The sequence below is a fragment of the Tursiops truncatus genome, chromosome 4 (genome assembly GCF_011762595.2).
Source record: "Tursiops truncatus isolate mTurTru1 chromosome 4, mTurTru1.mat.Y, whole genome shotgun sequence".
Classification (NCBI taxonomy): domain Eukaryota; kingdom Metazoa; phylum Chordata; class Mammalia; order Artiodactyla; family Delphinidae; genus Tursiops; species Tursiops truncatus.
In genome coordinates, this window is record NC_047037.1 from 67,531,855 (window position 1) to 67,559,465 (window position 27,611).

General features: G+C 37.4%; 1 long non-coding RNA gene and 1 pseudogene across 1 annotated transcript in view; one reads left to right on the forward strand and one right to left on the reverse strand.

Annotated features, from left to right (window-relative positions):
• Positions 1-931: 931 nt before the first annotated feature.
• On the reverse strand, positions 932-1,839 carry LOC101320370 (developmental pluripotency-associated protein 4 pseudogene; annotated as a pseudogene).
• Positions 1,840-8,973: 7,134 nt separating this feature from the next.
• The window catches only part of LOC141278474 (uncharacterized), a 214,038-nt gene continuing 195,400 nt past the window's right edge, over positions 8,974-27,611 (forward strand). The window contains exon 1 of the long non-coding RNA XR_012331232.1: positions 8,974-9,110. This is a non-coding gene — a long non-coding RNA (uncharacterized lncRNA). The remainder of the gene's footprint in view (positions 9,111-27,611) is intronic.

Here is a 27,611-nt window from a genome sequence, read left to right on the forward strand (position 1 = left end):
TAAAACTCACCAGTCTCTCCCTCTGTATTCAAGCAAGGGTCTTGTGTTGAAAACGTGAGCCACAAGATAAAAACAGTTTGGGTGGCTGACACATATAAAATATCTGCCTGAGGGTAACCAGGACTGGCAAGAAGTGTGTAGGAACAACAAATAAGTGCTTACTGTGTTAAACTATTATGGATTTGGGGTTTTCTTTTTAATTTTAAAATAAAAGCTTTAATTTCAAAATTTTCTAGTTGCCTTTTTACTAGAGGCACTGTAATTCATCATTCAATGTAGGACACTTAAAAAAATTATATGTAATTTACGTATAAGTAAAATACAGACATCTTAAGTGCATAGCTCTGTGAATATTTACATGTGGGTGCATCTAAGTACCTGCCATCCAAAACAAGGTAAGCTCACTTAATTATGCTGAGACAAGAGGCATAATCAGGACTGATTGCCTCCCTGTGAAAAGATTATTTGGGGTAAGAATATTATCAGTGATATATTGTATGACATCAGGAAACCCATCGCTGCTCTTACCATTCCTGGTGATGATAAGGTTGAATGCTTGGTTAAGGGGTACATAACCAAATTTGAACTTTTGCCTATAAGCCCCATCTTGCCCAATGTAGAAATTTACTTGACGCACTTTCAAGTACATTAATTCCATTCAGCGAATTGGCATTTTTTAAATGTCTCCATCTCCTTTATCTTCTGCTCCCTTAGGGCTGGGAATCTTTGGAGAGATAGCCACTTCCACTTTTGTCAGTTCACAGGCTTTTTTCATGCAACCCCGTAAGCAGGCTGTGCACCCTGTAAGTGGGAATCATGGAGAGTGCGGAGCGGAGTTCAGCTGTCAAATGGCGCCGTGGAGTTGATTTGTAGTCTCTTCTCTATCATTAATTATAATCATAGCTGTACCCTTTTTACTGGTGTTGTAATCTCACGGCAGGTTTTTCGTTAATACTTTATTCCTGTGTACACACTCAGGCGACAGCATAATTGTCCTCCAGGTGTGGAGGTGTGGAAAATTGCCGGCAGGTAACAAGAAGAGTGCAGACACCCTGCTTCGTTTATCAGGTACCCAAGCCTGTCCAGTATGAAATTGTAAATGAACCCAGCCCACTGTGTTAGCAGGGAGAACTCTCCTCTGAACCATGCACCACCAGACCCCACAGGTCTCTTGTGATTGCTCCAACTCCATCTTCACGGCCCTGGCTGCAATTCTGCTCCAAGAGGCAAACACAGCTTCCAGGTCAGGGGCGGACGTTGATACAACTCCCTGAAGAGTGGGAGCTCCTTCAAGGGCAGGTGCTTCCTCCTCAGGAGGAACAGCCCCTTCAAAAGACATCTGTTTATCAGAACATTCCAGAGGTAGTTCGCCCTTGTCCAACTTTGATTTTCTTCTCGATGGAGATGATAGGATCCTGGCCTCCTTGGCTGTGGCAGGAATGTTTTTTGATGAGGGTAGGCATGTTCACAGAGTTCTTTAGATCCGTCTAGTTTCAGGCCTTTGGTGCTTAGTTTTAACTGCTGGCACCAAGCGCACACAACGTCCCTGTGAATCAGATTGACAGGTGGCACTATAGAAGGTAAAGGAAGAATTGGCATTGTCTTCTGAGGTTTCACACTGTCACAACATTGTGGCATTTTTCGTGGACAGCAAGTTCTGTTATCTTTTATAGATCTTTTTCTTTTGGTCCCCTTTGCTGAGTTTTCTAGTATATCTGGTTTACTAGAAGCCCCCTGTCCCTCTTCGGCATCTACTGATGTAAGTTGGAATTTGCAACTCATATATTCTTCCTCTGCCTTCTTTGTGGAGTTGCACTCCTGGTTGTCTGCACTCTCCATGCTCAGAAATTTCAAGGTTGATAAAACGGAGACTCTCCTTACTTCTTCATTTCGGGTTCTCTTTATCACAGAAAAAAACGTGGTCTATTCCAATTACCATAAGCAGTTCATTCGGGAAGCCAAATGTATTTCAAATTGGCTTACTGTTGTAACATATAGACTGCAGATTGTATAATGACTCAAATGCAACAGAAGTGAATTTTTTTTTCACTTATCAACTCATGGAGGTTCTGCACTAACTGTAATGATGGAGGTCGCCATCTCTTACTTCATCTAGTCATTCAGGAACTCAAGGTGATCATGTTTGTAGTCTCTTTTCCCTGTGGCTTCCAAAGTTTTCTTGGATATTAAAATTCAGCTGAAAGAAGGGCAAAGATCACAGAGAATGGCATGTGGGAGGTTTTTATGGGAAGGCCTGGAGGTGACACAATACACTTTTACTTATTGGCTAGGAACTTATCACAAGACCATACCTTGTGTATGCCAGTGTAGTGATTTGGCTGTGTGCCCAGGAAAAGAGGAAATTAATTTTGCTGAACACAATTTTTCTGCCAGGGATGGAGGGACTTACTTTTTATTATATATTCAGTGATTACGCTTTGAACTTAAAACAGTGGGCATATTTTACTTTTGGGTCAAAATAATCACAAAATGACATGAAACAAATGCTCTTGATATATTTTTTGCTTTAATGTTGTGCGGTTTTTTGTTTTGCTATTTTTAAAGTTAAATGCATGCCCTTTATAGAAAATGTAGAAAGTAAGATAAAAATAACTAAGCAGAAGAAGTTATCCAGTAGCCACCATGATCCCACCATAATGATCTTATGAGGGTAAATGAAATTATAATCCCTATTTTATAATTGAAGATGGTAACCCCCAGGGACTGTAATAAACTTGTCATATTTAGGAAGTGGTAGAGCTTAGAGGAAAGAAGAGCCAGGGAAGCTTTCACAGAGGAGGATATAAGGAATTTTGCATTTCTAATTACACTGGGAGAAGGAATAAAACTAGAGAAACATGTAAGGTAAGGGAAATAATGCAATCAGTTTTACATATTTTATGTTTGAAGTACAGATTAAATATCTACGTGTAACTGTCCAATAGGCGGTATGAACCTGGGTACTAGAAAGAAGACTGGTCAGGATATCCAGATTTATGTGTCACCATGACAGAGGTTCGAGGCACTAGTATTAAAGGTCATAGATAGAGTTAAGAAGAGGCAGAATCCTGAGCTACAACACAATTTACAAGTTAGATGTTGTTTTCGATTGTTGAAGGCTAGAATTGGTTTTTATTTCTTTTCTTGATGCTTTGGTCTGTTTCCCTGAAGAGCTCCCATTGGAACAGTTAGAGTTGGATGCAGCATGAGATGCTGGCCAAGATTCTAAGTGGTGAAGGTGGCCTGATATTAAAAACATCCAGGTGTTCAGCCCTACTGAGCCCCAAGGTTGTTATTCTTAACTATTGTGAACATCTGTTCCTATAAGTATCAAAAGACAGAGAACTTGGAGAACTTATTTTCTTTCTGGCTCTGTTACTAATTAGCTGTGTGAGTTAGGAGAAATTACTTTTCCACCCAGGGTTCTGATTTCCTCATATCAAAAATGAGGAGACTAGGCTAAATAATCTTTAATTACCTTCCAGCTCTACAACCCCAAATCTATGATGAGTCATAATTATTCTAAACTTCCTAAACTTTATACTCTCTTCTGCTTTTATAGAAATTATTACTTTTCATTCTAGATATGTAAATGCAACCTTATATAGATAAGGTTATCTGCATCGATGTCTCATCACTCCTATTAGACCATAACCACCATAGGTTAGAAAAGCAACAATTATCTCTGTGTCTTCCTTGGTATCTAGTACAGAATCTTGCACAATATAAATTCAAACAAGGAACAAAGACACATTTTTAAACTGAAAACTTGGTGTGGTGTGCAGATTTTTCTGATAATAACGTGCTAAAGTTTGAATCCATGATCCTGAAAAGCATATTCTAGAATCATTGGACTTAAAGCATGACACTTCCTGGACAATTGTAGAATAAGGTTTGAATAGCCCCACAGTATTTCTCATGCCTACGATACTAATGTATAAAAAATTCTCTGAAAGATATACCTCAAGTAACTTGGAGAATTTTCCCGATTACATGTTGTGCTTAGGGTGGCAATGTTCACTTATATTCACTCCTCGGAACCTTGGCCGTACACTGCTTTGACAGCTTGTCAGCAGTAAATCTAGTCAAGGAGGGTTTTCCCTTTGGAAAACGTCACACAGCTTGTGTCGCTTGTGAGGAAGAAAGGAAAATATAGCAAACTTACTTCATCCAATTAACAAAGACGTGTAGGTTGTCTTGTGCAACTGGGCAAGTGACAATGGAGGAAGTTAATTTTATGGTCTGTGAAAGCCTCTCATTTGTGGTGACAAACTCAGGAACTCCAAAGAATACTATAAACTCTCTCCAAACCATTTCCAATTTCTTTGCTTTGATAATTGTAGCAATGAAAAAAAAATCTCTTTCCTTGTGTAAGTAGGAATGGTTCAGTATTTGTATCAACACATTAGACATTACTCAATAATTCATAATTTGTCAGCATGGATCTTAGTAGAATATTTAGGTTTATATCTTCCTCTTTGGCATTTAGACCTATTGTATGGTGTTACACAAAAGGTATTAAACCTTTAGTTGTAAAAATGTTGGAATAAGTATAAAATCTAATACTTCTAGGCTGTGAATGCAAGTTAGTTCACTGTATAGTGGCTCAGTGTTCTCATACATAAATGATTTTAATAGTCTAATATTTTTATTGTCATCATTTTGAGGATCTCCGTATAACCATTTGTGAAGTTGTAAAATCCAAAGTGTCATATCAATATAGGTGTATATACGGTTTTGCCACATTACTATTGTCAGTGAAATATTGCTCCCAATTAGTTGCAATCACTTATGAAATAGAATCTTACATCTTTACTGTGGTAATGAGCCATTTTCACGCAGATGTGTACTTAGAATTTTGCCATACTTTATGATCAGGCATTATTTTTACCCATTTTACTGATAAGAAAAGTGTGATGCAAAAGTCTTCAGAGACTTTTCTCAATAATACTAATCAAGTCTCAAGATTCTGTGGTACTTTAATCCAAATCTACTATTTTCTGCTTCTACCACGCTATTTTAAATAGGGTCATTGAGGGACACCATCTGTTCAGATGATATTTGGGCAAATCCCTGAATGAAGGGAGGCAGTAAGCCATACCAAGGTGTGGGCAAAGGGCACTCCAGGGTGAAGAAACAGCAAATGGAAAGTTCCTGAGTCAGGGAAGAATTGTTGTCTTCAAGGAATACCAGTAAGTCTAGTCTAGTGTTACTGAAGTCAAATGAATGAAAAAGTAGAAAGAGAGAAAGTCAAAGAAGTCGTCTATGAAATCCACAGTCCAAGTAAATGTTTGAATTATATTCTAAGAGTGGTGAAATGCCATTGATGTCTAAATAGGGAAGCAACATGATCTATCTTATATTTGAAGTAGATCATTCCTAGCTCTTGTGTGGAGCATGCCGCCTAAAAGTGAAAGCAGGAACAATACTGGCAGGATAAGGGTAGACTAGAGCTTGGACTAGGATGACAGAAGTTGGGATAATAAAGAATAATCAGATTTGGATGATATTTTTGAGTAATGCCAACAATTATATTTATTTGTTGAAAGTAAGGATTGAGAGAAAGTGTAATAAAAAATGTCTCAGGTTTTTGGCCTGAGCAACAGTGCTAATGGTGGGGGAGACTTAGGAAGAAGTGAGTTTGGAGGTAGAAAATCTTTGGGCTTTCATATATTAAGTTTGAAGCACTTAGACAGCCAAGTGAGGTGGTTGAATAGTCATACAGATGTAAGTGTTCTGAGCTCAGATAATAAAAACAACAACAAAGAAAAACTCATATAACCCTTGCTACATGCCATTAGCTCATGTAATGGTTGATATTGCTTTGTATAAGAGGTCTGGCTTCAGGGTGTCAGAATACCTGAGAAATCATAGCTTAAGCAAAGAAGCTATCTAATAACCCCATATAACAATATATTTTCAAGGATTTGGTTCCAAGTTGGATTGTTTTTGATGACATCGAGTATCTAGACTTCTGCTAATTTCTGTTCTGCCATGCTGAACATGTTGATTTTTTTCTTTAAGCTTATTGTCTGATGGCCACATCAGCTTCAAGAAGTAAGCTTTCACATTTGCATTCAAGGCAGGATGAATGGGCCAAGCCAATCAAGCAGGGACTTTTCTTTATCAGAGATGAAATTCATCCCTAAGGGGGCTCTGATCAGACTGATGTATCCTTATTTTTGATTGGACTAATTTTTTATTTTTCCAAAGAATTAATGGAAGAAATTACCTCTTTTCACTTTCCTTTCACTGCTTTTAATCAGGGATTTACAGTTGATATCTTATGGGAGGCAACAAAGAGGGAAATTATGTATTGGGTTAAAACATAGAGTTGAAAACACTAAATCGAAAATGACAGTCACAATCTCTTACCATACCCTACGGAGTGTATTTGTGGTTAGTGGATACATGTGTCTGGATATGTGATTACATGTGTTTGTGAGTATCACTTAGAAATTACTTTTAATGAAATGCCTCAAAACTCTGGAAACAACATTAGAATAAACCGTACCTTTCTCTCAAGATTCATATCACACAACTGATCTTTGCCAACTTCCCTGTTACAGGAGAATATTAACAGCAGAAAAATCTATAGATAACAATTAAATATGAAGGTACCTGCAATTTGTTTTGTAAGAGATGTAAGACACTGGAGATACCAAGATAATTTTTTCCTCGATATAATCACTATTAGTTGTAATTTGTTTTAACTGTATACTTCTCTTGCTTTCCAAATTAGGCATTTTAAAATTAAAAATTGATTCTGTAAAACTCATCACCATATGGTAAATGTGGCTCTTTTGCCTCAGCTGCTTTTATAACCAGGGAAGCAAATAGCTAAGTTAATGAGGAAGTTTAAGGAGGAGGGAAATTTTCAAAGAAAAGTAATTAGAAGCAGTTCCCTTTGGACGTGTTCCTAATATTTAATACAGGAAACCTTCAGTGGTGTTTTAAGATTCACAGAAATTATCATGATATAGGGTAGCTCGATATCAGACTTAGCATGGAACTTTTCACATAGTAGACAGAATGTATGTTACTGATTTTGATTACAGTCAGCATGATATATAGCAAATGGATTGATTGGCATTTTAATATTTCTTCTGCTGTTTTTGGCGTGCTACTCATGGCATGATATTCTTGTCTGATGGCCTTGTCACATTCTGAAGTTCAGAGAGGTGAATTAATTGGTAGAGGTCACTCATTAGCAGAACAAGAAAAAAACTTCATTTTCTGACCCTGAGGTCAGCATTGAGGTTGGTAAAAGCCAGCTAGTGATGTTTTTCCTGCTCAAGATTTACCTGAATATTAGGTCATTTTGAAGAATGATTTTGAGGATAAAGAGGCTCCAAAAGAGGGTTGCTCATTCTCTTAGCTTGGCATCTTTTTTGAAAATCAACACAGCTGCATGTTTGGGTCTATTTCTGGATATTCTAGTTTGTTCCATTGATCCATATATCTGTCCTTAGGCCAATACTCCATTGTTTTGATTATTATAGTATTATTGTAAGTTTCAAAGTCTAGTAGCGTAGGTCATACAAGTTTGCTTTACTTTCACATTGCTTTCACTATTCTAGGTCATTTGCATTTCTGTTTTTAAAATCGACTTTTCAATTTCTATAAACAAGTTTTCTAGACTTTATATTGAAATTTCATTGACTTTATAGATCACTTTGAAGAGATTTTACATTTTATTAATATTGATGCTTCCAATCCATGAATGTGTAATATTTCTCTATTTATTTAGGTTTCTGTTGATTTCTCTAATTCTCTGTAGCTGAAGAACACTGTCTACCAAAAAAAAAAAAAAAAAAATCAGGCACTCTAACCTATATATTAAGACACTAACTTCTGCTTAAAAATTCTATTGTACCTCTCACTCTTTTTCTCTGCTATAAGCAGGGGTATATTGCAACTGTTTGTGATGTGAAACAATCACTGGTTTTCAAGATATCTACACACATAAAGTAGGCTGAGAAAACTGCTCAAATCTCAGGAAGGTAATGTTCTTCTAGACAAAGGCTGCTCCCACAGCCTGTTTCCTGGAATGAAAACTCATATGGAGCAGAGACAAAAAAAAAAGCCACAGCAGCCAGAGTCTGTGAATAAGAAAGTTTATTATTGTAAATCACTGAAGTTTTGGTGCTGTTTGTTACATAGCAAAGCTGACTGTTATGCAAAAAGTGGTACCAGAAATAAATGCTGCCCTAACAAAATACCATAAACTATATCATTAGAAATGTGTAGCAGGTCAGTGATGGAAAGTTTTTGGAGTGTGGAAAAAATGTCAGTAAATATCAGTGGAGGTAAAGATTTGGTACACTTAAGGTATAGAGAACTTAGGCAAACAATGTACTGAATAAATTTGTGGATTTAGGGGAATGGGTTTTGTGATACATAATTTTACTATGGTTTTTGTTTACTAGCTGTGTTAGGCAAGTACTACAAGATAAGCACTACTACCTGTGCTTAGAAAAGAATTGGTCCATTTGTAGGCAGGGATGTAAGGGAAAAAAGAACCCAGAAATTCTCAATCTTGTAAAGCTAAGATTTGCAACTCCTACTCATGTCCAGTAGGTTAAAGAACAAACAGAGAAATTATTCAAAGAATCAGACTCAGTCTCAAGGCATAAACCAAATCGATGTTATAGCCACGATTCCCTTTGTTAAGATAACTCTGTAGTTTAATATGGACCTTAATACATCTTTTTAGCTGGACATCATGGCTCCAGAAGAAGGGATTAAAAGTGTTCTTACAAAGACGTTTTTGGTATAGAGAGATACAGTATACGAAAAGTACTGTAGATGTGGATAATAGTGCAAGCAATTGACTGAAATCAAACCTGAATTAAGAGAGATTGTGACTTTCTGATGTGAAACAACATTGGTTTTCAAAACATCTGCAGGAATAAAGTAGGCTGAAAAACTGCTCGATTTCCAAGCAGGTCATGTTTTTCATTGCATTCTTTAGATTTGGACAAGGAGGAAACTGAAAAAGAAAGGAAACTTCTGAGGGAGACTAAAGAATCATGGAGAATAATAAGCTGTGAAGTCAGTTATAGGAAGCATGACCGGGCCCAATCAAGGGCACATTACCAAGCTTCAAGGTAAGAAGTTTAATGATATTTGCCCAGTGACCTCTAAGCAGTTGTCTTTCTTCCCTGTTTTAGCATGAGGTATGCATTAGTGTGGGGGGGAGGGGAAAACTTATCTTTTTAGTTACAGGTCTCTGGACCAAAACGAGCTATATGTGGATCTGATGTAAAAGCTATTATGAGTCCTAGATTTCAAAGCTGAGCACATGATGGGATGAAATTTTAGTGTATCTTTCTTGGGAAAATAAATAGAATATTTTGCATGCAGAAATGAGAGAAGTAAATATCTGTGATCAAGACAGAAGTCTTTGATAGATAACATTTTTCATAATCCTTAACTTCTTTTCTGTAAGAAGATTATACTTGCTCACCAATTGTTCATTGCCAGTGCCTCCTATGGGAGGAGTTTACATCACCAATGTGTTGACTTGGAGTTTAGCTTGATTTGGCCAATAGATTATGAGCAAACATGATGCAACTACAGATAATCAGAAACTCTTAGAGACATAATAAGTTCTTGTCTTCCCTTTTGCTCTTTGGTCTGTTGACCTAAAACAAATAAACTGCCAGTTATTTCTTCAGCAAAAATGGGTTTATTCCAGATCAACACATAATTACAATTCAGAGTCTGCAAACATGGTGAACCACATGCAAGTCCCCCACAAAAATAAATGGAGAATCTTTTAAAGAGGGGAAAAGGAAGTTGGGAGGGCTATAGTAAACGAAGAGTTCACGGCTTTTCATTGCCTGAGTTGCGATCGTCTCTTATTGGCTGGGCTGTTGCCAGGCAAGAAGAGGAAGTCTTTTTTCTTTCTACTGGGCTCTACTATTGTAGGACATGAGAGCTCCCCATTCTGGTCTCCTGACTCTATCTACTTGAGGTTTCTGTTCATTAATTTTTTACATTTCCCCATTTTAATCAAGATTTTTTTCTGATAGCATTGCCGATCAAGAGTTAGGGTTTCTGGTTTCAGGGGCTTTTTGTCCCTCAATGTCAGAAATAGCCTTTCCTAGATATAGTGTCACATTGGAGGGAAAGTGTGCAGATTTGAAACCTATTGTGGTCACATTTGAGTAAAATGGAGGAGTAGAGGAGTAGAACTCGCAGGCACCTTTTCTCTAAAGTCCATAATTTATCAAGATCATAGTCACTGGAAATCATCTGAACCATTATGTCATCATCAAAGGCAGACAAACTCCAACAGGCCTGGTCCAGATATCTTGGGAAAGCTGTCTTATCAGGTATCACCTGCTTCGATTCTGAGAAATCTTTACTTTCAGATCACCAGATGATGTGCAGGTCCAATCAGGGTTTAGTGTGTTCTTAGGTGTGTCACCTAAGAACCTAAGAGTAGACACTTGAATCCAAGAGTCTATTCCTTGAATTTGGTGGCACAAGGGTTGGTTAGCAGTGCCTGATGGGGGCATTTTTAGCCAGGTTGAAGATAGTACTTGTTGAGGTGACTTTTCTAATAGGCAAAATCTCCAGGTTGCAAGGTATGATACTTAAGGTATGCATCTCCTGAGAGTGTACTGTGAAAAGATTGCTCTAGCAAAACATGGTTATTTTTTTAATAGAACCAATTAGGCCCTTGCAAGATTGAAACATCTCTCCTTTTGTCAGTTGTGCATCAAAAGAGGCAGGAGCCAAGTGCACTGGGTGTCCTGTGACCATCTCAAAGGGTAAGAGTTTATGACTTCCAAAAGGGGTGGATCTAAGATTTAGAGGAACCAACAGCAAAGCCTTTAGCTAAGTGTAAGGAGTGCCTCTACAAATTTCGCCAGTAGAGTCTTCTTAATGTCATTTGTGCATTCAACTAAACCAGAGAATTGAGGGTGGTTACCTCACACAAACAGGGAAAGTGTTGTAAAACCGGACAAACAACACAGACTTGTTGAAGCACCTGACCAGTAAAATGGGTTCCATGGTCACTGTGAAGTTCAAGAGGAGTTCCCCAGGTAGGGATAATCTTTTCCAAAAGGACTTTAGCCACAGAGGACACAGTAACCTGTCTGCAAGGGAAGGCTTCAGTCCAGTGTGAAAACATGCAGATCATGGCTAAAACATATTTATATCTGTGAGCTGGAGGAAGTTGCATGAACTCCATTTGCTAGACCTCAAATGGTCCATTAGGCAGTTCAAAATGTCCAAGAGCAGTGTGAGCAGGCTTCCTGGGTTGTACTTTGGACAAGTGAGACAAGTGAGGTATGCACTTTTTGCAGCCTTGTAAATGTTTCCCACCAATATTGATTCATGAAGGTGATCATTTTGTCAGAAGACCAATGGCTCCATGCATGTACAGTGGTGACTAGTGGGAATATGAGTTTCCTGTAAAACTGGGCTGTTATTTTGTCCAAACCAGAGCTTTTACGTTTTATCAAACCAACAGTTGTTGAATTTCCGATCTTGATTTTCCTTCTCTGAGGCCAATAATTGAGCTTTTAAAACTAGTTTTTCTAAGTTTTGATTTGGGGAAATATCACTTTGGACCATGACAGAGTTTTGGCTGCTGTTGATTTCTTTAAGTGCAGCATTCCTTGTGGAGGTGTCAGCAAGGTGATTTTCCTTAGCTTCCAGAGAGTCACGTTTAGAATGTCCTGGAACCTTAATAATAGCTAAAGCAACAGGTAAAAGTATTGCATAACACAATTCCTGAAATGAGGCCATTTTAAATTTTATTTCCACTGGAAGTAAGGAGGCCACATTGCTTCTACAACATTCCAAAATCATGAGCTACTCTGAAAGCATATCTGCTATTAGTATAAATATTGGCAGTTTTGCCCTTGGCTAAAGTACAAGCCCATGTGAGAGTGTGTAATTCAGCCTGTTGAGCCAAAGTAGACATAGGTAAATGTGTTGCCTAAACAACATTAAAAGGAGTTGTGATAGCATACCCAGCACCATATTTGCCACTGTCACTTTTTAAATAAGAACCATCAGTTAACCATGAGAAATCAATTGATCGTAGGGAGGGGGAGGGGAGAGTAGCAGGGTTAAAGTTATTACAACATAAAAGAATTACGTGAAGAGCAGTTAAGAAAAGAACTTCATAGGAGGTGAGGTAGATGACTGAAAAATGTTGAGTTGACAGAAATTCAGGAGGGCTTCTACTGCATGAAGTACCCAATGGTTAAAGGAGATGCCACAATGATTTTCTTGGTGGCCTTTCCCGGAAGGTCAGTGGCCATTATGGCTCGAAAGCAAGGGGGTATTCCTAAAACCTAATAGCCTGCCAGTTGTTTCTCCAGCAAAAAATGGGTTTATTCCAGCAGGGTCCAGTTGCTGGTTATAATACACCATGGGTTGATGATAGTCCACCTGTTCTGTGTGAGTACACCAAGGGTGTTCCCTTCCTTTTCATATACAAAAAGGAAAAAGAGAATCTGATAATTGAGATGTCAAACTCTCCTTTAAGGACTTGAAGGCTATGCATCTGGTAATTCCCATAAAATTAGTTCAAAGTTGTTGTTCTTTTGTATAGCATACAGAGGTTTGGCCATAAGACAGAACTTTGGAATCCCATTTCAGCAATAAACAACTAGCCCTAGAAAAACTCACAGTTGACACTTACTTTGGGATTTTGGGAAACTTAGGACACCATGAAGCCTATCTGGGTCTAGGTATAACCCTTGTTCTGATATCAGATGTACTACATATCAAACCTGGGTTTGGAAAGACTACAATTTTTCTTTGGTGACCTTTTGTCCCTTTAAGGCTAAAAGCTTTAGCTAGTGGATTCTGTCTTCCAGGGAGGAGGCTCGAAAAGGAGCTGAAAGAAGCAAATCATTCACATACCTCAACAAAGTAGAACCTCTAGGGAACTTTATATCATCCAGATCAGCCTTCAGGATTTGTGAGAAATAAGAAGGCTTCTCAGTAAAACCCTGAGGCATTACTGTCTAAGTGAACTGTTTTTCTCCCCAAGTGAGGAAAAAAAGGTATCAGCTAGCTTCATCAACTGGAATACTAAAGAATGCACTGCATAAATCAATTACAGTAAAGAATCTGCTTCCAGTGGGAGTGAATATTAGTATCTTATGAGGGTTAGGAACAACAGGGTGTCAAGGGGTAACGTTGTTTATTGCTCAGAGATCCTGGGCAAACCTTCAACCTCAGCGCTTAGGTTTTCTCACCTGTAAAGTAAGAGTATTACATGGACTAGTACAAGGGATGATGAGGACTTGAGCCTTGGAGACTTATATTCTTCTATTATGGGTTTTATGCCTTGAAGGGCTTTTTTACTTTAGGGTATTAATTAAATATGGGAAGAGGTTTTGAGGGATCTATTTGAACCTTGATAGGAGGTGCACTGCAAATTTTGCCTCTATCAGTTGAAGATTTTGCCCGTAAGGAAAGTAGTAGTTGATTCAATTGGGGCAAATGATTAGTGTTTCCGGAATCAGATCTAATACCACCAGAGACGGAGCAAGTAAAAGATATCGAAGGGTCATTTAATTCACCTGATCGGCTGCTTTGGTGACTGCTGTAAAATTTCTAGAATGTTTCTCCCTTTTGTGTGAAAGAAATTCTGGCATTATTGTCTCTACTATGTCTTGGTCTAGTAAATGGATAGGGGCCAAGGAACCAAGGAGAAAAGGGTGAGTATATTTTAAAGGGCCTAAGCAAAAGGGAATCTGTTCAGAGACAGGGATATTTTGAGGTTCATTAGAGATCCCCACTATTTGCATTGTCTTAGTACCCTGAGGCAGGGCTTGTTTTATGGTAGTGGGGTAAAGCACTGGAGAGTGTGGCTTCACTGTTAATTAGAACTAGAAGAGATTCATCCCCAATCTTGGAGAAATGTTTCTCCAAGCCAATTAAAAGGGAGGATTGGGAAGAGCCCTTGTAGTTCCTCAGAGCCCTGTCACTGAGAATTGAGAAGACATTGGAAAGGCTGGTTAGAAGTTTGGAGGCACCTAAAGCAGTTAAATTTGTAACAATCTCTGTTCTAATGTCCTGACTCTTTGCAATAATAGTAGAAACTTGGTGGCTTTTGGTTTCTTTTATGGACATTCATTTGCTGGAGTTGAAGATTAAGAATTTCAGTTGAGTTGAAGATTAAGAATTTTAGCTGTCTTCCCTTTAGGTGACTCATCTAGAGTGAGAGAAAGCTGATTTGTCAGATTAACTAAATCTGGAGTGGACATAGTTTCCCATCCCATCACGGTCCTTTTTACTAAAACAAAATTTCCCAATTCAGCCCATTGATAGACATTGGGTTAAAACATACCCAGCTGGAATCAACTTCTGAAGGAAGATCGAATTTTCCTTTAAAATAATCCTAAGTCTGTATTGATAGTCATGAATAGGTTCAGATTTTTGTGTGCAAGACTAATTTTGTTCCAATCAACGGGCTTTGAAAAAGCCATAGGAATTGCCTAATGAAGTCACTTAGGGATTGTCTGAGCCTGATCATATAATAAATTAGCAGGCTGGACTCCCAGTTGTAATTCTAGAGATCTTTCAGGATTTTTCCAATTAGTGGTTTTCATCAAATGCTGGGCTTGGACTTTACTGACGCATTTGGACTAGCTGATATAAGTCAGAGAAACCAGACTGATAAGTTCGAATGGCTATTAAGTTCTTCAGCAAATCTGTGAGGATCTTCAGTTAGTTTGGGAAATTCTTTGGCTGTGGCTCACAATTCAGCTTTAGTCCAAGGAGTATGAGAACTTAAGGGCTTAGCTTCTGGATCCTCAGAAGGCTTAATTTTAAAGAAACAGGTTCTAATAGGTTCACAGGAAAAGCGGATGGGGAGAATTTCAGGAAAAATGGGAGGTTTGGGGAGAGAATTAATACGGGAGAACTGAGGTCATAGAGGAGGTTCAGTTGGCATAGAGAGAAAGGAGAAAAATGGAGCTGAGGAAGAGAGAGAAGATGGTGCTAGTATTGGAGGCTGGACGAAGAAGCCAGGAAACAGAAGTGTTCCTCATGGGCTTCCCTGGTGGCGCAGTGGTTGAGAGTCCGCCTGCCGATGCAGGGGACACGGGTTCATGCCCCGGTCCGCGAAGATCCCACATGCCGCGGAGCGGCTGGGCCCGTGAGCCATGGCCGCTGAGCCTGCGCGTCCGGAGCCTGTGCTCCGCGACGGGAGAGGCCACAGCAGTGAGAGGCCCGCATACTGCAAAAAAAAAAAAAAAAAAAGAAATACTTGTTTGCATTTAACGTGGAGAATGTGTTTGTTACACACACATTCGAATATACAGTTTACACAAGAAAATCACAAAGGAAAGCATATACTTGCACAAATGAAACCCTGAGGTTCAGTGTATTCATTAGTTCATGCCTTCAGTAGAGAACAATTAAATGTAAACAATGAAAATCCTGTGGATTTGATCATCTTTAAATATACAGAAATTGATATTCATACAAAGATTGTTTGCTAAAATTGTTTAATGGTTAGAGGACCAAACTTCTTTCATCACTTTCTGAATATGACTTTAGTTTCTTGGTAGGAAAAATATTGGAAGAGAGGTGAAGTTTTAAATTATACCTTTTTAAATCCTTTACTAATAACAGTTTATATGCAATTACAATGAAAAGAGAGACTTTTATTTAAACCTTCATTATGTTGCACCGTGTGAGAGAAGATGATGAGAAGCGAATTCCAGTTATGTGTTGAATACTGAGCCAATCTAGGTGTTTATGGATATTGGCTCATTTAATTTGCCATTAAGCTTTTTTAAAACATGTGTGGAAATTTTGTAGGCACATCAACCTACTGTATATTTTTGTAATGAGAAGGTAGAAAGAGTGACAATGCTTTTCCCATTAGGTAATAATTTCTTTAACTGCAAGCTATTAATACAACTCGTTAAAAAATGTTTATCAGATGACTGGTATGTCAGTTGTTCTGCTAGGTGCTGGGGTGTCTAGAAGAAAGATTCAATCCCTTGTCAAGGAAAAATAACCATGCCTCCATGGATTTTAGAGTCTCACGATGAATGATGGATATTGATTTTAAAAATCACATAAATGCATATGATTAGAAAAAGTGTAATAAAAACTACAAAGAAAAAATACAGCGTCCTTTAAGAACATGTACTAGAGTCCCTGGTCTGATATAGGGATGAATTTGAAGAGATTTTCCCTGAGGCAATGATATATGAAATGAGACCTGATGGGTGAATGAAAGTTAAGTAGGTGAAGAATGAAAGAAGGAAACAAACTTCTAGGCAGGAAGAATAGCCTATGCGGAAAGTTGAAAACAGTAAAGAACTTAGTATCTACAAGAGTGTGAAGAGGGCTGATGTGGCTGGAACTAGGAAGCAAGAGAGAAGTTTGAGATGAGCCTGGAGAGTTGGAAAGAGGCTAGCTTTTACAGGACCTTTAGGTGAGGTGAAGAATTTGGATTGAATTCTATTTCATTCCAACAGCAATGAGGAACAGGTAGAAAAGGTGGGATATGTTTCAGACAAAAAGAATCATCTATGCAAAGTTCCAGAACATGACAAAGATGACCTAGATGTGAAACTGCACAGTGCATGAACTGAGGGCATTCTTGTTCGCTGATTAATTCCATTTCACATGTCAAACAATTATTTACACCTGTCTTCTAAAATATTTTGGACTTTTTGTATCCTCCTCTCCTAATCTCAGCACATTTATGAATTTATTTTCTTTTGTATTTTGTTGCTGTCATATTATTGGGTTTTTGAATTCTAAAGTAACCGAAGTCAACTTCTGCTTTGAAATTTTGCTGCATTGGGCCATCAGAACTTTCTTGAACTAATATCACACATTCTTTGATTTTCAAGTGTAATGTAGGGCAAATGACATGTTAATTTTTTTATTAAAAAAGAAATTATTGTAAAAAGTGACTTACAAAATGCTAAAACAGAAAATAACTTGGAAATATCAAGTCCATAATATCTTAATGAAAATTTAAGTGAGAGAAATGAAAATAAATAGTCCAAGAAAATAGATGTAATCACCACACTGAACAACATTTTAAATCCAACTTCTCCACCTTCTACCTCATTTCAGAGATAAAACTAAATTTTAAACGTATCGGCTTGCCCTTGGTTACACAAGTCACTAATAATAAATGTGGGATATTAGGGCTCGGTTGATTTATTTTTCTACATAATTTTGTGTGTCTCTTGAAACGATTTTCTAGATTTCAAAATCTATATTCCCAACTCAGAAAGGATGATTTTGGAATAGTAATATTCAGGCAGTAATATCCGGGAACCAAAGAACTAAATATCTGGCTTGGGGAAAGAGCAAACTAACAAGTATCATTTCAGTGTCTCTTAGAAAGTCCCGGGCTGGCAGGGGGAGAGGCAGAGAGTGTGAGGGTGCATTCTCTTTTGTCTTCTCAGTATGGAAGAAAATCATTTGGGGAGAAATGTTACACGTTACAAGCTGTAAACAGTTATTCACACCTTAAGCAAATAAACAAGCGCAAGGTTTTCTGAGAGGTGAAGAAGAAAGCAAAGGGGTATTAGGAACATGGGGCAAGTAGCGTGTAAGAAGCTCCCTGAGATGCAGGGAGAAGCTGAAAAATATGAGCCTAAAAGTTCCCATTTCCTAACTTACCAGTGTTTCATTCAATAGTAGAACAAGACATATTTTTTCAAATAGACTTTGTAGCTGGTCTATTCATACAGCACACCTTTTTGCTCTAGTACGCATTTCTTTTTTTTCATTATCATATAGCAGACTGTTACCCTAGCAACCCAAGTGTCAAATTTCACATGCAAACACCTGCACTCTTCAAGGAGAAGATCACACATTTGTTGTAGATAATAATCTGATCAGAAAAGATGACTTTACAAGTGTCTTTTTAGGGGGAGGCATATACTTGAGGGGGAAAAATAAAACAACCAAAAGTTGTAGAGAAGGAAAATTGAACCTTTATAAGTTAATTGGAGGCTAATTATTAAATGTTTACTTGCCAATTTTTTATTACGTATCTTGTTAATATAAATATAGGCCTACGTATACTGGTATTTCCTAGTTCTTATCCAAACAGTAACATATATAATTTTATCCACCGTTATTTATTCATTTCAATGTATCCTAGAAATCATTTACATAGAAGTATGTAAAGATATTTTTCACTTCTTTTTGAAACTAGAATGCATGATTTTTAAGAGCTCTTCAAACTCTGACCCTTTATTAGAGTCATGGAAAGAAACTATATCTATCTATTGTTTGTGCTTATCTACCCTTTCCCTTTAAGCTTGTTTTTACAATGTATTGCTTCATTCAGCAGTTTCTTATATTGAACTCATAAAAATAGAAAGTGGGAAGTCTGTCTCTGAAACCTACATTCTTCCTTTTTTTTTTTTTTTCTGGTTATAAAGAAAATTCCCTCTATTTCAATCAACAATTACAGTCTGCCTACTATATTGTGGTCACCTGGTTAGGTACTAAATATACAATAGTGACAAGCATGTTTGCTGCACTCAGGGTGCTTAAAATCTAGTATAGAGCAACAAATATGTTCACAGGGAAGACCAATAATGTGTTAAAGTTTCTATTAACAATGCCTGCTGGCGTTTGAGGATGATAATAACATATAACCTGAAATAATAAAAAGGGGATTGTTATGGGCTGAATGTTTGTGTCTCCCCCAAATTCATTAATGTCTAATGTGATAATATTTGGAGGTAGGGCACTTGGAAGGTGATTAGGCTGGAACCCTCATCAATATTATTAGCTCCCTTAGTAAAAGAGACCCACAGAGCTCTTTTGCCCTTTCCTCCATGTAAAGCTAGAGCTAGAAAACAGTCTGAGAATCAGGAAGTAGGCTTTCACTAGACACTGAATCAGTTGGCAACTTGATCTTGAACTTCCCAGCCTCCAGAACTGTAAGAAATAAGTTTCTGTTATTGATATGCTACCCACTCTATGGTAATTTGTTACAGCAGCCTGAACTGACTAAAACAGGGATCAACTTACCCTTTCATACTGGTAAAGACTTATTAGAGAATGGAGCTTGGATCAGATATGAAAATGTGCTTCTTAACTACCAATCTACTAAATGAATTGATTTATCCAAACACATCACAGTCTAAGAACTGATGTAGAAAGAGGATAAGAACTGCTTCTTTCTATGTAAGGCAGGAAAGACCTATTCCTATGGGTATACTCCACCAGAGTAGAGTTATGTGCAAGAAGGGTGCTCTGAAATACAGTTAGCATGGAGGCTACAGCTCTTTATTTAACGCATTAATCAGATAAGGCATAGTGTCACCCTTGAAGAGAAGCAAATGAGAGATGAAGGAAGACTAGATGCTCTATATTGTAGACAACTGGAGAATGGCATTACACAAGGCATAAAGGTATAAAAGAGCATAATGGCATAATGTATTTGTGGAAAAGGAAGGGATTTCACATGGCTTTAGCCTCAGTTGATGGCATTCCAGTGTTGTATTAAATCACACAGTGGTGCAGATCATTGGCATTAGAGATTCATGATCTCTACTCTTACTACGTTCTCAAAGCTGAAAATACTATTCCCTGAATCCTTGGATTTCTCCCTCCATCCTCTACATTTGTCTTTTCAACATGGCTTCATATTTTTCAAGAACATATTCTACCATTTCAAACATTTTTCTACATTCCCTTCACAGAAAAAAAAAAAATATCATAAAACAAGATCTTCCTTAACTGCCTTTCCCCTCAATCCTAGACTTCCTGGTATTCTGCCATTCCTATTCCCATTCTGTATTTCCATTGTATTAGAAGAGTTGACTTTTTTCCTGACCAAGAATTATGCTATCACCTTTGTTATGGATCTCATCTCTTACCACCTTTGGAGTCTTTGGAAATACTACATTTTGTTCTTGATCTTCTACCAAATTCTTGCCATCATTTTAAAAAGTGTTTTTACACATTTGTTCAATATTGTGTGTAGAATTCATGTGTAAAAGTACCTTCTCATATGAAATACATGGATTTGCAGGTTAAAGAGAAATTTTTAAAAATTCTCTTCCTTGAAACCAACAAAATAAAATCCCAGAGTGAAGAATAAGCATAAGGTTAGCAAGTGGTACCTAAAGGGAAAAAGCTTGTGGGGAATCTAGATTAGTCATAACCCTGACTGGGGGCTTTAAATCTCATCAAGGATAGAAGCACTCTGGAACAGCAGATTAAGGACCTCAGAAAATCTGCTTCTCCATAAAAGCAATGAGAACATTGGCAAAAGCTGTCAAAACTACTTTTTCAGAATTCTGGAAATTAATGAAGCTTGAGACATTCCAAAGTGTTATTCAAGAAAAACAGCTGTATTTCAGTAGTAACACTGAGCTTTGTGGTGTTTTTAACTTGCCCTAATTCTGTCCCCTTTCCCCAAATTTATGGCAGCTTTGAAGATCAACAGCATTACCAGCAGCCTAGCAGCCACAGGAGGAGATAGAACAGGTTTAAAAATCACCCAAAGCCCCATCCCCAGAGAAGCATCACTATTTGACCTGTCTAGAAGCTCACTGAAAAGGTTTTTTCCTAGAGCTTTTCCTTATTTGACATCAGTCAGAACTCACACTGTGTGAACAGCTCTGTTGTCAGGGGATTAACATCATATTAAATACAAAGAGGAGAGTGAGATTAAAACACCTAGTCAGTTCAGACATAGCCCCAAAATTGAAAGTCAACGTTGCTGGTACTTTGAATTGCAGGTGACAATTTGCAATTAAGCAGCTTCTCTCAAAAGCAGTTCTATGTAACCTGCTGAAGGTGAGGAGCTGCAGCTTTTTATTTAATGCTGTTGAATCACTCTCCTGAGTAATGCTGACTAGTCCAAATAATGCTAACAGAAAAAGTGTTATTGAATATGAGGGTGAGAAGAAAATTTTATAACACACATATACATATATGCAGTAAAACCATGTAAAAATAATACAGGAAAGTGATAAACTAAAAACAGCCTAATAAGTGCACGATTTAATTTTGCCATTACATTCATGGATGAGAAAGGGTAATGGGATCAGGAAGGATACACAGGAGATTCAAACGCAATTTACTTTTCTTTAAATTGGAAGACTGTTCATTGTATTGTCATTCTTTATATCTCAGGTATATTGTTTAATATTGTTTTGTACCTATCAATTTTAATAAGAAATGATTAAAAATAAAACGGGCTTAAGACATGAAGAGGCACTTCACAGAAGAGAAAATAAATGAACAATAAATATCAATAAAAAGGAAATACACTTAATCTTACTGGTAACCAGGGAACCTCAGGAAACCATTTTAAATCAATCACAGTAACAAAACTTTAGAAGCTGGGTTGTATCTTAAATTTTGAGAATGTAATACAACATTGAGGAAGCCTCAAACACTGCAGATGGGAATGTAGACACACACTCCTTAGTTGGAAATTTCTTAGTATATCTAAAATGTACCAACTTTTAACACAATTATTTCACTCCTAGGAGTAAAAACTAGGTAAAGTTTTTCCCTTGTACACTTAGAGATGTGGACAATAATGCTCATAGTAACATTGTGTGAAGCAGTTAAATAAAATACTTGATATAACCCAAATGTTCATTATCATTAAAATAGATAGCACTACAGTATATTTATACAATATAGTCATAAACAGTAGAAAATATCAATGTTTTACAACTATATATTTACATCTATGAAAAATCTTTTTGTGCATAATAAAGTAATTCATCTTATTATTACAATGTTTTCAGTTTACAAACCACATTTACAATCATTGAACTTATTTTCGTTTGATCCCCTTTATCATTTGAGATAGAGATATAATAGAGCTAATTCACCATTTTATAGGTGACAAGACAGATGATTCAAGAATTTAAGTAATTTCTGCCAGGAAAAATATGAGTTAATTAATAGGAGTATATAATGGCTACATTAACCCAGTAGAATGAGATAGTACATGAAACCAATTTTGCATTATTGTGTTAAATCCATTTTAGTCTTAATGTATTAATGTTTTGTACATTATTGGATTCAGCTTGCTTGTTTTTTGTGGGTTTTTTTTAGGCTTTTGCTTCCCTGTTCATGAATAGGAGTGGCCAAATATATGGGGTTTCTCCTAGTTGTGTTTGTGCTATTGATTTCTGTCTTTATTGCATTGTGGTCAGAAAATTTATCTAAAATCTACCAAGTTTTTGAAATTTCTTAACTAACACATGACCAATCTTTATTATGTTCAGTATAAGCTTGAAAAGAGTGCATAATTTCCAGTTTGTTTGGTGCAATATTCTCTATATGTAAATTATATAAAGTTTAATTTTTTATTGTACTTTTGAATCTTCTGTTGCTTGACTGAAATTTTTTCTGCTTGATGTATGCACTACTGAAATAACTATGTTAAAAATCTCACTCTATGATGCTGGGTTTTTTAATTTATTGGTATCAGGTATAAATTATTTGAGGCTGTGTTATTAGGTGATTTTGAATTTAAAATTATCACATTTTCTTGATTTATTGAAACTTTTGTCATTCCATAATGTTCTCCTTGGCCCCTGGCAATGCTTTTTTCTTTACAGCCTATGTTGTTATCCAGGCTACTCTAGCTTGCTTTTGATTAGCATTGATGCAGTATATATTTCTCTGTTTAAAAATTTTATCTCATTTTCTTCCAGAGAAAGTAGTAAGGTATTCTCATTAAGAGTGTAAAGACCTTAGAACAGAGCCTGGCATATATTACGTGCTCACTAAATGATGAGACGCAGCATGCACGGAGGTTAAGAGCTTGGGATCTACAATCACATGTTGTGGGTTTGAAATCTTACTCTGCCACATTTTATCATCTCCTATCATTCTGTGTGTTTACTGGGCTCACCTAGGCAGCTCTTCTGCTCCACATGACACTGATTGTACAAAATCACCTGGGGGGCTCCTCTGGGCTAGAACATCCAAGAAGGCTCATTCATGTGATTGTCAGGTAGGTAAGATTTATCTCAGACCACAGTCTGCACTGGACCTCTTCCTGCTGCTTGGGCTGTTCACACCAGCAATTGGGCTTTGCACAGAAGCATTCCAATTATGAGTGTTTCAGGGAGGAGGAAATGAGAGCTGATAGTTCTCTGAAAGGCTAAGCTTGGAATTTGCAAAATGTATCTTCTGCTGCCTCTATTGTTTAAGCAGCCTTAGAGCCAGCCCAGATTCAATGGGAGGGGAAATAAAGCCATCTTTCAAAGAGAGAGTAATAAATAATTTGTAACAATATTTAATCCATCAAAAGCCTGTTCACATTTGATTCTCATATATCTGGATTCATTTATACCAAATTTCCATGTCATAATATCATATGTCTTGCTTTTAATTGCCTTTTTCTACCTTCTTTCATGTCTTCCTTGAAACGTTTGAATTCTTGCCTATTTTTGGAAGTTATGTACTCACTACCTGTTATTTTAGAGATTACCTCATTACCTTTGCATGTGTCTACAAAACCTAACAAAAATCTAACACCAATGTCCCTAAACACATTAATTGTCCAAGAACACTTTAAGTCTAATGACCCTCTTCCAACTCCCATTCTACTGTTATTCAGAATTTTTGTTCTAGCCTGCTCTTCCTCAAAATTAAATAGTGTAACTATTGTTTGTTATAGTCCTTTATTTTAGATGTAACCCCTTTTTTAATCACTCCATTTGTCTTCTCTTTGTTAGATTTTACTTTGCTGTGTCTAGGGATAGATTTTATTATATATATATATATATTTCTTGGGGCTCTTGAATCTGTGGACCCAATATTTGAAGAATTGATGACAGGATTTTTTTTTTACGTCAGCAGGAAATGGTCAGCCATTAATTCTTCAAATATTGCCTTTTCTCCATTCCTTTATTCATCTTCTGAAATGAAACTCTGATTATATGTATTAGATCTCTACACTTTAACATCCATGTCTCTTAATCTCTCATATTTTCCAGCTTAATTTTTACTCTCTGGCTGTATTCTGGATCCTTTCTTTAGATCTATCTTTTAGTTCACTAATTCTGTCTTCAGCTGTGTCTAATATTCTAGTTAATTTACCCAGTAAATTTTGAAATTATATTTATTATATATTTAACTTCTAGAAATTTGGAATGATTATTTTCAAATGTTCTTTTACTGTAGTCTATGTCTGAAAAAAAAGCCAATATCTGAAGTTCTTTTTTTTTTTTTCCTTTTTATAAACATCTGTTGCCACTTGTTTCTAGCACTTGGCTTTATTCCCTGATGCCTATACCCTGAAAAGTTGTATGAATAAAACCTCAGTCTTCTAGGGCTATACTGATGTACTCTGGGTAGAAGCAAACTTTGACACTTGCTTCTTTTCCAGGAATATGTATCCTATAGAGAAATGTGTACACATCTTTCACATGTATTCAGCTTTTTAGTTATTTCACTTGAATTCTTTAAAACTCTTTGAAATTGCAGATTGAGACTGAGTGGTGGACCATGCAATCAATTTAAGGGATTATGACCAATACTTTGAAAAAGTAGAATTAAAGAGAATAAAATGGAATAAAATAGGATAGAAACTATTGGGTGCATTATGCATAATAATGGTAGTATTGTTTTGTGAAAAAAAAAACTAAAAAAACGTTTCTTTCTCCTCTCTAACTTTTCTTCTTCTTGCCAAAGGGAGACCCAAACCCACTCTTCTCTTTGTTGTTCAGATTTAAATGTATTTTTTACTACTGTGTGTTGCAATCAATAAATTTGAAAACATACTTAAGATATCTGATCTGTCTTTGGGAAGTTAGTATATTATAGGAACCTTTTCTGATCTTCCTTATTTGCATGGTCTTAGAATATAGGTGTTTCTTTAAGAATAATCCACCTTGCTTGAGCAAACTGGAATTCTCTGAGTTCTTATAAAATACTCATAAGGACTTTTTTTTCTTGGAGTTACTGTTGTTTGGACCCAAATGCATTCTTTTAGAAATGCAATTTCCTTTAGGAAAAATAACAAAATAATCATAATAATCAAAAAAGTAATATCTGGAGCAATGTTTGAGAAACTGTCATGAACATTGGCCTTACTACTGAAGCTGTTCTGAAACAGCTGCATTAGACTTACAGGCAAAGCAGATGAGAATCATAGGCAAAAAGCCCAGTGTAAAACATTAATTCCATCATCTCCCCAGCTCCATGAAAAAGAAATTCCTTTGCAGATTCCATCAGACTATCTCTCCCAGGCTTTGCTGCTATTTCTGAGCAGAAACTACCAAAGACTGTGTTAAGGAGGCCAGGGTTTCCCCCTTTGGAGGGTGTTGTAGTCTCTGACTCTGTGCAGTTATAGTATACCTTGTGACAAGAAAGTGTGGGATGCCTTTCCCTGGAGTGCAATCTATTCTGGGCAGCCACCCACAACATCATGAATATTTAAAATCTGGCTGTGGCACTGCTGGCTGATCTGTGTCCTACTCTGGAAAACAATGCATAATGGATCACTGCTTTTGCCTCCCTCCCTTCCACAAACAAACACAGGACAGGATGCCTCTCTGATTTTTTTTTTTTATAAATTTATTTATATATTTGGCTGCATTGGATCTTTGTTCCTGCATGTGGGCTTTCTCTAGTTGCGGCTAGCGAGGGCAACTCTTCATTGCAGTGTGTGGGATTCTCATTGCGGTGGCTTCTCTTGTTGCGGAGCACGGTCTCTAGGCGCGCAAGCTCAGTAGTTGCGGCGCACGGGCTTAGTTGCTCCGTGGCATGTGGGATCTTCCCAGACCAGGGCTCAAACCCATGTCCCCTGAAATGGCAGGCGGATTCTTAACCACTGTACCACCAGGGAAGCCCCTGCCTCACTGATTTGTTTATTTCTAGAATACATACCAACAAGGGAAAGCACTGCAGACTGCATTGTTCAGCAACTTAGGATTTTACAATCACATTTTATTAGTTTTTCCTCACTAAATCTCATGACATTGACCTAACTGACTTTCTTAATAGGAAAAGCAGATTTCTAGATATTATAGCTTAATGCTGTGGAAAAAGGAAGTTTTAAACTATTTAGTTGGGACTCTTGATTTCTGACTGTGCCAGTAACTACCTGGGGGGGGGGGGGTGGGCAGTACTATTCTCCAAAACCTCTTTCAAAGGTTTTCCTAGCTGTAAAATGGGGGTAAACCTGCTTTGATTCCCTCATAGGGATATTGCAAGGATTATGGGAAAATATTATCATATATTTGTATATATAAAAGTAGAAAATCTGGCACAGTAGCTCAGAGTTAAGTGGCAGGACTTGGAGAGCTGTGTAGATAATTCTTGGGTAGATAATTCACCTTTTTTGAGCTTAAGTGTCCTCATCCATAATGTGGAGAAAATAACATTCTTACATATAAGGGATGTTTTTAGAATTAAAAGTGTTAGTACGTATATGAAATTTAGAAGAATTCCCATGTATACTAGGCTCCCAGTAACTGTTAGTTCTTATTAAAGAAACATACAAACATTCAATTTTATAATTGTTTTGGGACCTCCAATGGGTAAGCTTCTGGATGACAGAGATGTTTCTATACAAAGCACAGAACATTTTGATAGTGGGAACATGAAAGCTCCCAAGCTTAAAATAGAATCTTAAGTCTAAAGGATAAAATATGACCCATATTTCTTTTCACTCCTCAGCAAACTGTGATGTTTTTCCTTTTCTCAGGAAAGTCCTCCATGACTAGTGTTTGGTGATCTGTCTGTGGATCTGGCTGTAGACTTGTGACTTGCATTCTCTGTAAGATTTCTTTAACAAGATAGCATACTAACTCCTTTCTTACTTGAAACGAGGGACACAGAAAGGCTTCTGTGCCCAGGAGCCCAACAGGGTCCTGCTTGGTTTCAAAGGGGAGGAAAGCAATTGGCATGGAGATGGAAAAGCAAATGTTTGTAAACAAATGTTTTGGGCCCATACAGAGACAATGAGACAAAAAGAGGGATATTAAAAAACAGACTTGGGCTTCCCTGGTGGCGCAGTGGTTGAGAGTCCGCCTGCTGACGCAGGGGACACGGGTTTGTGCCCCGGTCCAGGAAGATCCCACATGCCGCGGAGCGGCTGGGCCCGTGAGCCATGGCTGCTGAGCCTGCGCGCCCGGAGCCCCGCAACAGGAGAGGCCACAGCAGTGAGAGGCCCGAGTACCGCAAAAACAAAAAAACAGACTTTGCTAGGTTCCTCTCTGTGTACACACCCAGTTCATACTTTGTTATCTATGATGATGATTCCCTTCCTGGAACTGGACCTCTATCTACATTCATTCAGCAGTTGGTGGGAAGGTCAAAGTTTCTTCCTGAATCTTTTGAACCTGTATTGTTTTCAGCTCAAAATAATGCACATGCCAAGTAGACATTTTGGAGTGACAAATTTTGTCTCCCCACAATACAAACACCAGCTTTAATTCTGCAGTTTGTATATGGATAGTGACGATTCAGGGTAAACATGGGCTCATACTGAACCATAGTACTAGCATTTTATTTCTTTGTCTCATACATAAAATTTTGGATGCATTAGCTCCAGAGTTTAGGCTTTGTGTGTTCTCCAGGACTCTACACTTTGTGATGTGACTAGGAAAGAGGTAGAATGTGACTCTCAGCTCTTTTTCAGTCAA